General features: G+C 29.6%; 1 pseudogene; it reads left to right on the top strand.

Annotated features, from left to right (window-relative positions):
* Window positions 1-5,985: 5,985 nt before the first annotated feature.
* On the top strand, window positions 5,986-9,799 carry LOC123207915 (annotated as a pseudogene).
* The last annotated feature ends 382 nt before the right edge of the window (window positions 9,800-10,181 follow it).

The raw sequence follows: 10,181 nt of genomic DNA, 5'->3' as shown, positions 1-10,181 counted from the left end.
GCTTTAGTTCAATGGGTGGTCTAATAGTTTCATAGTTTTGCTTTTGGGTCATGGACTATTTAATCTCATCCAAATCCGAGAACAATGTCTTCATTGAGGTTTGTCCTACCATCACTCAAGAGGATATGTTTTGGATTTTACAATCCAAAATATTGTCTTGATAATTTAAGAAGTTTATAAACTATTTGACTAGTCAAATCTTTTCATTCTTAAACAATATAAGATGTACACATAAAAACTCAATATCTCTCATGCGTTTTGCTGATGTGGGGTGTCATAGAATTAACCAAAAGCAATGTTCACATGTACATCTCTAATTTATACTATTTTATGAGTTCTGATGGGCGTAGTCTATGACACTTGCGATTACATGCTTCTCAATCTAGTTTTCACGTGAGAATATTAAAGTTACTTTACAAACAACAGCAACAAATTAAAAGACAACAGAAAATTTTATTCAGTTCGATAAAAACCCTTAAATTTTGGTCGAATAAATTGTATTTATACTAATACAACATCCTACCTGACAATCCTGCTCAAAATCAGTCCGAACCATTTATTCCAGCAACAAGATACACAAAAAAATTCAAAATCTATTCAATTATATATACAAAACTTGAATTCGTACAAGTGGGTAAGATCTCGAATCGAAAAATTATCTTTTGGCACTTTAATTTAAAAAATATATCTTTTAACCTATGTATTTTTGTATAATTACCTCTCATACATATTTAGAATAAAAAGAATAAAAAATGAAATAGTAAGATTTATAATTTTTAAAAAATTTATGGATATTTTACCCAAGTTAAAGTTGGTATGCGCACAATGGAGATGTAAGAATATATATATATATTTGTTTTTTAGTTTCCATAGAGTTTAAAATATAAGTTAACCAACTTTGTATGTTAAATCTCTTATAGTGTATTTGATTTGAATAATATTTTATTTTATTATTAAAAATTAAAAATTATATTAAAAATAAATTACATAAAAAATTATTAAATATAAATTATTACTATATTTAATAAAATTTAATAAATATAAATAATTGTTATCTTTAATTAGAAGAATATATTATTTTATTTGAATATCTTTAAATATAATTAAAAAAATATTTTTTTATATTAATAGTTATATTAATTAAAAATAATATTATTTTTCATAAAGAATTAATAAATAAAAATATAATTATAATAAAATTAAAATTATTTAGATAATTTTTTAATATTTAAAATAGAATTAATAATAAAATCATCTTTTATATAATTTATTATATCACTATTATTAATAAAGTATTATCAAAATTGTTTATTATTAGTAAATTAAATAAGATAATATTAATAATAAAATATATATTATTATGATAACTTTATTTATTTCTAAGCAAAGGCCTCTTAAATGTTTGTAGAAGTTTGGGTTTAGAAGTCACTTTTCAAAACCTTAGGATTACTTCATACTTTCTAAAACTTAATGGATCGCCCGTACCGAAATCCATTTTGTCGACGTACTTTATAACTTTATTTTCTGACTCCGTAGAATTCCGGTTCCCACACCGCCCACCGTCTATTGCCAACAGTATTCTTCATGAGACCGATTTACCCTCTTGTATCTTTCGCAACTTCCAGAACAGATTGGGATAACTTTGTCATTTCTCACTGCAGAGCGAGGAATACGTGCTTGTATGTATTCTTTTCCCTCTTCACTGACACTCAATAAATAGAGTTAGAGTCCGTACAAAAACTCTGTGGCAAAGTACAGAGCCACTTACTCATGCCGATAGGTTCTTGATTGTCATGGATTTTCCCAAGTTCATCGACAGCTTAGATTCTTTATGGTTCTTCTCCAATGTGCTGTCTTCAACAACTCTACAGTCGTGTGACTCGGGTCACGCCAGTGGTGAGCAAACAGTTCCAGAAGAGCCAGAAAATCAGAATTTGGGCAAAAAGTGTTGCCTTTCTGGTGAAGTTGAGCCTCCGGTTCTGCATTTGGAATCTGTAGATCTGAAAAATCCGGAGGAGAAGATAAAGAGTAGAAGAACGAGGAGGAGAAGCAAGAGAATTTTACATGAGAGGAGAAACATGGGTTCAAGTGGGTATCATTATTTTTTTTTTGGAGGCCAACTAGATGACATGAAGATGCCTCCTTTCGAGGATGGAAAGGCCATGAAAAAGCATCTCAAGTCTTGGGCTCATGCAGTCGCTTGTACTGTCAGATGATTTTCATTCTAATTAACTCTTGTTTCGATTATGCTTTCCGGTATATGTGGGTAATGGTGATGATAATATTTAGACCTCGTTTCTATATTTTCTTGCATTAATAACGTAAAACTGTTAATATCAAGTTTTGTTTACAAATCTAAAACTGTTGTTGAACCTTTCTGGACATTTTCTTAAACCACGGCGGCCATGTGTTCGTTTACTGCTACAACTTCCTCTCCTGCTTTATCTAAGTAGAGAAGCAATAAATAATGAATGAGTTCAAAAGACAACGGCATTACAAAGAAAGCTTTTTCAAGTCCTTCAACTTATGCAAACTCCAAAACTTGTTCACATTCAACCATTTTTACCTTCTTGGTTCAAAGAAGACAAGATGGATTTTCTTTTTAAATAAAAAAGGGAGACGATTTTTTCAGCTGTTCATTGTCATTATTGATTTGGTTTGATTCTTATTGGTCCTTGAGTCAAAATTATTTTATATTCCTAAATACAAGTTTTATTATGGGATTGTTGGATATGAATGAGGGGTATTTTGTTGTAGGAAATTAAAATTTTCTTTATAGTCTCTATTATTAATATTGATAAAACAGGTAATATAGATGATATTCTGATTATCATATTTATATTAGGTATTAAAATATTATCAATGTAATATTGATTTTATTATAATTATATTATTATTTATTAATTTTTTAGGATAAAAATATTTTTATTTTTAATTATTATAATAAATAATTTAAAAATATTTAAAAACAATTATATTCAAAGATATTTAAGTAAAATAATTTACCAGTATTTTTTTATTATATTTAACCAAACACAATAATTATTTATACCTATCAAATTTTACCAAATATAGTAATTATTTATATACAGTAATTTTCTAAATAATCTATTTTTAAGGTAATCTTTCTATTTTGATAATAAAATATTACTCAAACCAAACACTTCCTTAAGATATAAAAATAATTATTGTATTTGTTATTTAAATGTTTTTAAAAAATTATTTTTTGTATATTAGTATTTAACTAAATTCCTTAAAGCATTTGTTTAATATTTTCTATATTATTAATTTATCTAAAAATAAAATTATTTTGTATCTTAAAATTTTAATAAGATAAAATGGTAACGTTGATAATAGAAAATTATCAAAATCTAATATCCTCTTAAACTAGATGTCTTGTTAATGTAAACTTTATAATGGTTGTTTTATGTTTTAACTTCATTAAGTTATTATTTGTACTAGAAAGATGAAATGATCATTTTGGTCTCATATTAAAGTGGTAGAGTAAAATGGCGATTTAGTCATGAGTAATATTATTATATGTATCCGTTTTGGATACATAAATATATACATACTTATATATATTATTGCATAATTAGGTATTAGTTTATTCTTAATTCAAAATCACTCAATCACACGATGACACATATAAGTATGTATATATTTGTATACCTAAAATAGATATATATAATTTTATTAATTAATCATATAAAATAGGTTGGGAATATTGTCTGTATTGGCAAAATTCAATTGAAATTTGACCTAGAGATTGAAGATAAATTTTGATAAACACCCTTTTATCGGTTATTATCAATCATGGTTCAATTATAGACTCTCTCTATATATATAAAAGATGACATTCGTCAACTTAGATTTTATCTTAATGACAAACATCCTATATTGGTTATCGTTTATTTTATATTTATGTATTTTCCATATAGAATTAGATTTTTTTATATAATTATTATCGATCATGATCTGGTTAGTCATAACAAATATCTTATTTTCAGTTTTTTTTTTTTTTAGTAGAACTAGTTATATTGAATTTATTGCTATAAGATTTTTTTCTAATTAAATTAGATTTTATATTTATGTATTTTCCATATAGAATTAGATTTTTTTAATTATTAAAATTATTACTGTGTAACTAGTTAGACTAATTATGGTAAATTGACCTAAGTTTTTGGTTGAATAATAAATTAAGTTTCTATTGTTTCTTATTAATATTCTGCATTTCTTGGTGAATAAATCATTTTTAAATTGTGTGATTTTTTATATTCATGTCGAATTAACAAAAATCTATCTAAACCTCCTTTAATTAGCCAGCAAGGCTAACCTGGTGAGTTTCTTCTTCTGGTTGATTTTCAGAGTCTTCTAGTATTTTCTCTTTTATTGAATGAATTATTTATGAATTATTTTTTTTTGTTATTTTAATTCTTTAATTTATAATTTTATTTTTTGAATTTCCTTTGTCAAGTTTTTCTATGTTGGGTTTTTCTTGGCTTTGTTTTTCAAGATTTTCTAATATATCTTTTAAACAATAAGTTTCATGAATTTTTATTTTCTTTATAGTTCATTCAATGGTGGGGATTACATAGTCTCTCACTAGAAATTTTTTCACAATTTATTCGAGAGTCATCTAATTACTTCAAATGTTTGTATTTTCTATCGACCCTTTATTTCTCATATAGGTTTCATTTACTACGGATCTTGTCATGGGAGAATGAAATCATCGGATTATATAACCAAATTTCATATCTAGCAAGAAAATTCAAAGTAAAGTATGGGGATATATATGACCACACTCATGTCACCAAAGAAAATGTCTAACCATCTTTATCCAATATCGTTCAACTAGAAATGCAATTAGTCTTAAAGTTGTCAAATTTTATAAAGCAAATCAATGACTTCATCATCTCTTATTGAAGCCCAATAAAAGCGATAATTAATTTTTCAATTGAAAATTTTGTTGTGCTAGGTGCAAGATGACGAAGATAACAATGATTCAAATATACCCAAAGCAATAAGGATGACTATTTCAAAATCTTTGAATATCTTCAGGAAAATTCAATCAAGAGAAATAATTCAAAAGAATAATGGCTCGAGACAAATGTCTAAAGATCTTCTCAAGCAAGATATCAATTTTAGAATTTTGATGAATACTGAAAGAAAAGACTATATGGCATGGAAAGAATCATGCAAAAATCCCTCGCCATTTGAACTCATTCAAATGTTACCCATTGGGTCAAAAACAATTTCAAAGTTAATCAAGGAGGCTGACCTTCATCTGGCTACCATACAAGCAAAAGCTCATGAAATAGAATCAAAATATATAACTAAGTAACAAATAGATTCCCTCCAACAAAGCTCATAATAGCTTAATTAAAAAAAGGTCTTTGAAAAGTTGAAGATTCTCTACATGGTTAAAAACAAAGGTTGGAAGATTTCTGCTCTAGACAAAACCTGCAAGATTTCCTACAAAGTTGAACCCGAAGGTCCAAAGCTCAATAATCAAGTTTTTCTATAAAAGACCGAAAATTCTTTGAAAATATGCTCAAAAATTTTAAATAATGTAATAATTGTATGGTTGATTTTAAAAGGAGAAATAATTGTAATAATTCAAATTTTGTAGTATAAATAGATGTGTTACATTTTTGCTTAAATAAAAATCTCCTAAATTCTCTCGTCTCTCGATCTTTAAAGAGTTTGGAATAACAAGCCGTGAGTGTTCAAATTTCAATATTTTTTTTAATACTTTAGAATATTTTAATTTTATTGTATGTTTTAATATATTGCATCGATTATTTTCAAAATCATTCATACTTGCTTTCTATTTTGCCAAAACGATCCGTATAGCTGGAATTAGAACTAAAACTCAGTACTAAAAACAATTAATTAAAAAAATAATGAAAACATGTATTTTAAATACATAGATAGAGAGACAGACAGAGAGAGAGAGAGAGAGAGCTTAATATATGAAATTTAGAATTTAAAAGTATTATGTTTTGTTAGTAGTCTGAGTTGGGTTGGATCGGGTTGAATTGGCCCAAGCCCAACAGGAAAACATGAGAACACAAACCCAACGGAGACTGAAACAAGCAACGGACGTTCAGGGATGGCGAAGGCGGAACACAAGCCATGGCCAATGAGATGTCACACGGCGACCACCACGTGCTTCATCGCCTGACGTGAGCGCCTCGGAGTTATCGTTACTTCCGGCCAGGTCCTCGTTTACTGGTTTCAATCGATTTATCATAATAATAATCTTGTTTACCTTTGTTTTTATTGGTTAACTGATGAAAAAATTAGGATGGTTGCATTTGCTGGTTTGATTTACGATGAAAGGATGTTCAACTTATCATTGATGCTGGAAATGAACCTGTTACATCATTATGTTTCAAGTCAGGTGAGTTTCTTTACGGTGTTGTTGCCTTCTTTATTCATATGCTGTTATTATGATTTCCAATTCACGCATTATATCTCTATACGAATTTTCTTGTTATTTGTGGTGCTTACTGTTAATGATTATTATGAGCGTATTAGTGATTTTGTAGAAAACTTCTGAGTGCATGTGCTAGAAAAGTGTCCATCAAGTGCTTCCGAGAAGAGCACATCAAGTATCATTTAAATGCATTTTAGCAAATTTATACGATAAAATCTTCAAGAAAAACGTCTGAAGTGTTTATTTTTCACTAAAGCATTTGTTCGTATTTAGTTATTCTTTATAAACTAAATCAAAAGCTGTTTTGGCTATTTCACAATGCTTTTCACAGTCAAAAGCATTTCCACTTCTTAAAAAAATTTTATTGATAAATCTTTTGTACAAGATTCTTATAGTCTTGTGTTTTAAACTAAGAAAGTAAGATGTTTATGGTACAGTGTTTTTAAGGTTGAGGCTCAAATAATATCTATCTTTACTACTCAGTTTCTTGTTGGATTTCAAAAATCTGCTTAATGATCACTGCTTGACACAGGAATGAAGATATTGTTTATGCTTCCTCTGGAAAGGAAGTCAAGTCTTTTGATGTCGAAATGGTAACTCTTTTTGGCTGAATAGCAATGTTGAGTAATTGTCCCTTTTTAAATGAGTTTCCATTTGTTCCTTCATTGCTACTGAAAAACCTTTGTACTTACTCATTTTTATGATTCATCAATTGTATTCACGGCATTTTCTCTAACTGTAGTGATGTGTTGAAAAACTTTTAATCCTGAGCCTGTTTTTATATGCAGATTGCTTGCAACTCTAAGTCATCTTTTGTTGCTTGTGCCAATAATAAAGATGATGTTAAGGTATGCAGATCTATGAATTCAGTGATTTATTTTTTACTTGAGTGGAAGTTTATGAGTTCACCTGCTGTTAATCATTGCTGTGACAGATCATTGATACTCGCCAACATTGTCTTTGTAAAACATTGAGGGCTGGTCATTCAAGTGTATCCTCTTGTTGTATGCCTCTCAACATGACCTTATATATGCTCCATATGCATATAAAATGTGCTCACTTTCTCAAAGTTGCCTCTGTATATACCATGGATCCCAGCTTGCTATGTCTATGCTCAATAGCTTGTTTGAAGTTCACTAAGATCCCTGTTATTTTTGCTACTGGTGTCATTATTTTGTCCCCTTAATTGAACTTAATAGATCTGCAGTACTATGCAATTCATTCCTTGGAGACCTGGGAAGATGAAGTTCCTTTGTAAGTTTTATAATTATTTTTTTGAAATGAAATTCATATCTCCTCCTCTCTGATATATTTGTGTCAATGATAACAATATTGCAACACATTTAGATGGAATAACTAGTAAAAGGTGTTTGGATTTCTCCTAGGTCTTATGATAAAGCATTTAGTATTTTTTTTCCATTACTAGGAATTGAATACAATTGCTATTTTTCACCCAACTAAGCTAAGACTTCTTTAGCATAAAATGTGCATTTTATTTGACTACATCTTGTAATTTGAGCTCTCTGCAGATGCTGTTACTTTTTACCACTTAGCCGACTCTTCATTGGCCATATTTAAGTAATATTTGGCTGTATGGTGCCATTTTAGAAAATGCCCACCACCATTCAATATATTGTGGACTATTATTCCTCCTATTCTCTTGCTAAAATAAGGAACCACTCTAATATCGTGGAAGCCTGAGACCACCATTAGGTTCTGTCTGAAAACTGAATTATTCGAAGCTTAAATGGTAGGTTATTGCATCTGTAAAAAAATAAATTTGTGGACTGAAAATATGTGGAAGTTATTATATGATGGCACATTTGCAACAAATTTGCTGGTCTAATTTTTTGTTTCCTGCAGCTGTGTCTTAAGAAGCCATGTCTATTTAGTGTATTAGCACCAATATCAGTGAACTTGGGAGACATGCTGAAAATTGCTCTTATGTAGAATGTCAAATACCCCTAAAAGATTGTTTCATTTTGCCTTATTTATACATTTCTGGAACTTGATTAATTAAAGGTAGGGTTTGTACCATTCTGTTATAAGCAAGTTGGAGCAGAAGATTTGAGAGACAGTGCAGGTGTCTTGTATTAGTGCATTGACTTCATTAATTATTGATTTCAATATGCATTTAAGTCTGTAATTCCTTTTGACGATATTTCTCTCTGGGTAATTGCAGTCATTACTGGAGGTCTAGATTCAAGGCTTGTTGTGTGGGATTTTTCTAAGGGGCGTCAGCTAAAAATCATTGATTTTGGTATGTATTTCTTAATTTTGTCTCTCTATTATTTCGTTATCTACTTCCACATCTTACTGTGTTTTAATCGGTTGCCTCTTGGCCCAGGCAGACATTTATTTGGGATGGTAACATAGAAAATCCTCTGTCAAGAACCCTGCAGTGGATGTGTTTTTATCATATGATAACACATGTTTTAAAATTACCTAATTACATAATAACACATTATTGTATATATGAATTGTGTATCAAAAATAAATACACATAGCATTGCTTATATTATATATATTAGACAAACTACCATGGCCCTGCTTCTTTTCCCTGCAGACATTTAACTTAATATCGTCAACTGAATCATTTTTAAATATGTTTCGAATGTTCTGGAGCTCCTATGAAATAAGAAATTTTATATATGACTCGAAAAAAGTTAAAATAAATCTGGGTGAATCAAATTCATGCCACGTGTCCAAGGTTTAACTTAGTGGTAGTTGACAATTATTTAGGTTTTTCTTGTTTCAGGCTTACCAGACATAAATAGTACTACAGTAGTAAAGCTGGGCAATGTTACAACCCTGCTTTTGTTCATGCAATAGCAGTTCCGGATGTTGGTATGTTGGACAAATCAGACAAGATACTTGTGGTTGCTAGGGGTGATGTGTAGTTGATGTGATTAATACCGGATCAGAACTTCCTACAATTAGGTCGAAAAATTCCACAAAAGCGCTGAAGGGATCTCCGTCAATACCAAAGGTAATACTCTGGCTGCAGAAATGGAAACTTTGGATTTAAATGGTGGGAAGAGGTAGCATTTTTACTGTTTTGGGACAAGGGAAAGTACTTGATCTCAGGACTATGGCAGGTAAATTGGCTGTGCACCTCTCCAACTGAATCAGAGAACCTCGTCAAAACACTTCCAAAGCAGCAAAGGTCGATACAGTTTCATAGACCAGAGCTGCAGCCATGACTCCTGTAATTGATACTTTGATATCCCTCTTTGGGATTTTTGTTGTAGAATATGTCCTTATATGGGGAAGACAGTGAAGTTTTCGAAGTTGTATTTTTTTTATTTTCCTGATTTTTATTTTTCAATGAAACTACATGCTAACCGAGTTGCTTCATTTGATTTTCTTCTGATTTATACCAAATGTGGGAAAATTTATGTATGTGAAATGGCCAATGATTACTTAGCCAATGTCCATGGTCATTCTTTTCAATTATTAAAATATATATTATATCCATTAATAATTAATCCAGCCACCAAGAGTGAACCTGAATCTATCAAATTTTGGTTATCAGGCAGCAATTGAATCCCCCTTTCTCCATTCTAGTTCTTTCCTAAATCTTGCTGCATTTACTTGAATTTCAATCCACACCATGCCCATGCAGTGCCCGCAACTTCAAATCAAACAATGCATCTTTCATTACAATAACACAACAAACTCTAAAATTCTTATCGGGTATATATTTTTAAGTATCTAATTAATAATATTATGTGTACCT

Source organism: Mangifera indica, unplaced genomic scaffold, assembly GCF_011075055.1.
Source record: "Mangifera indica cultivar Alphonso unplaced genomic scaffold, CATAS_Mindica_2.1 Un_0116, whole genome shotgun sequence".
Lineage (NCBI taxonomy): Eukaryota > Viridiplantae > Streptophyta > Magnoliopsida > Sapindales > Anacardiaceae > Mangifera > Mangifera indica.
This window is presented reverse-complemented; position numbering and strand designations above follow the sequence as displayed.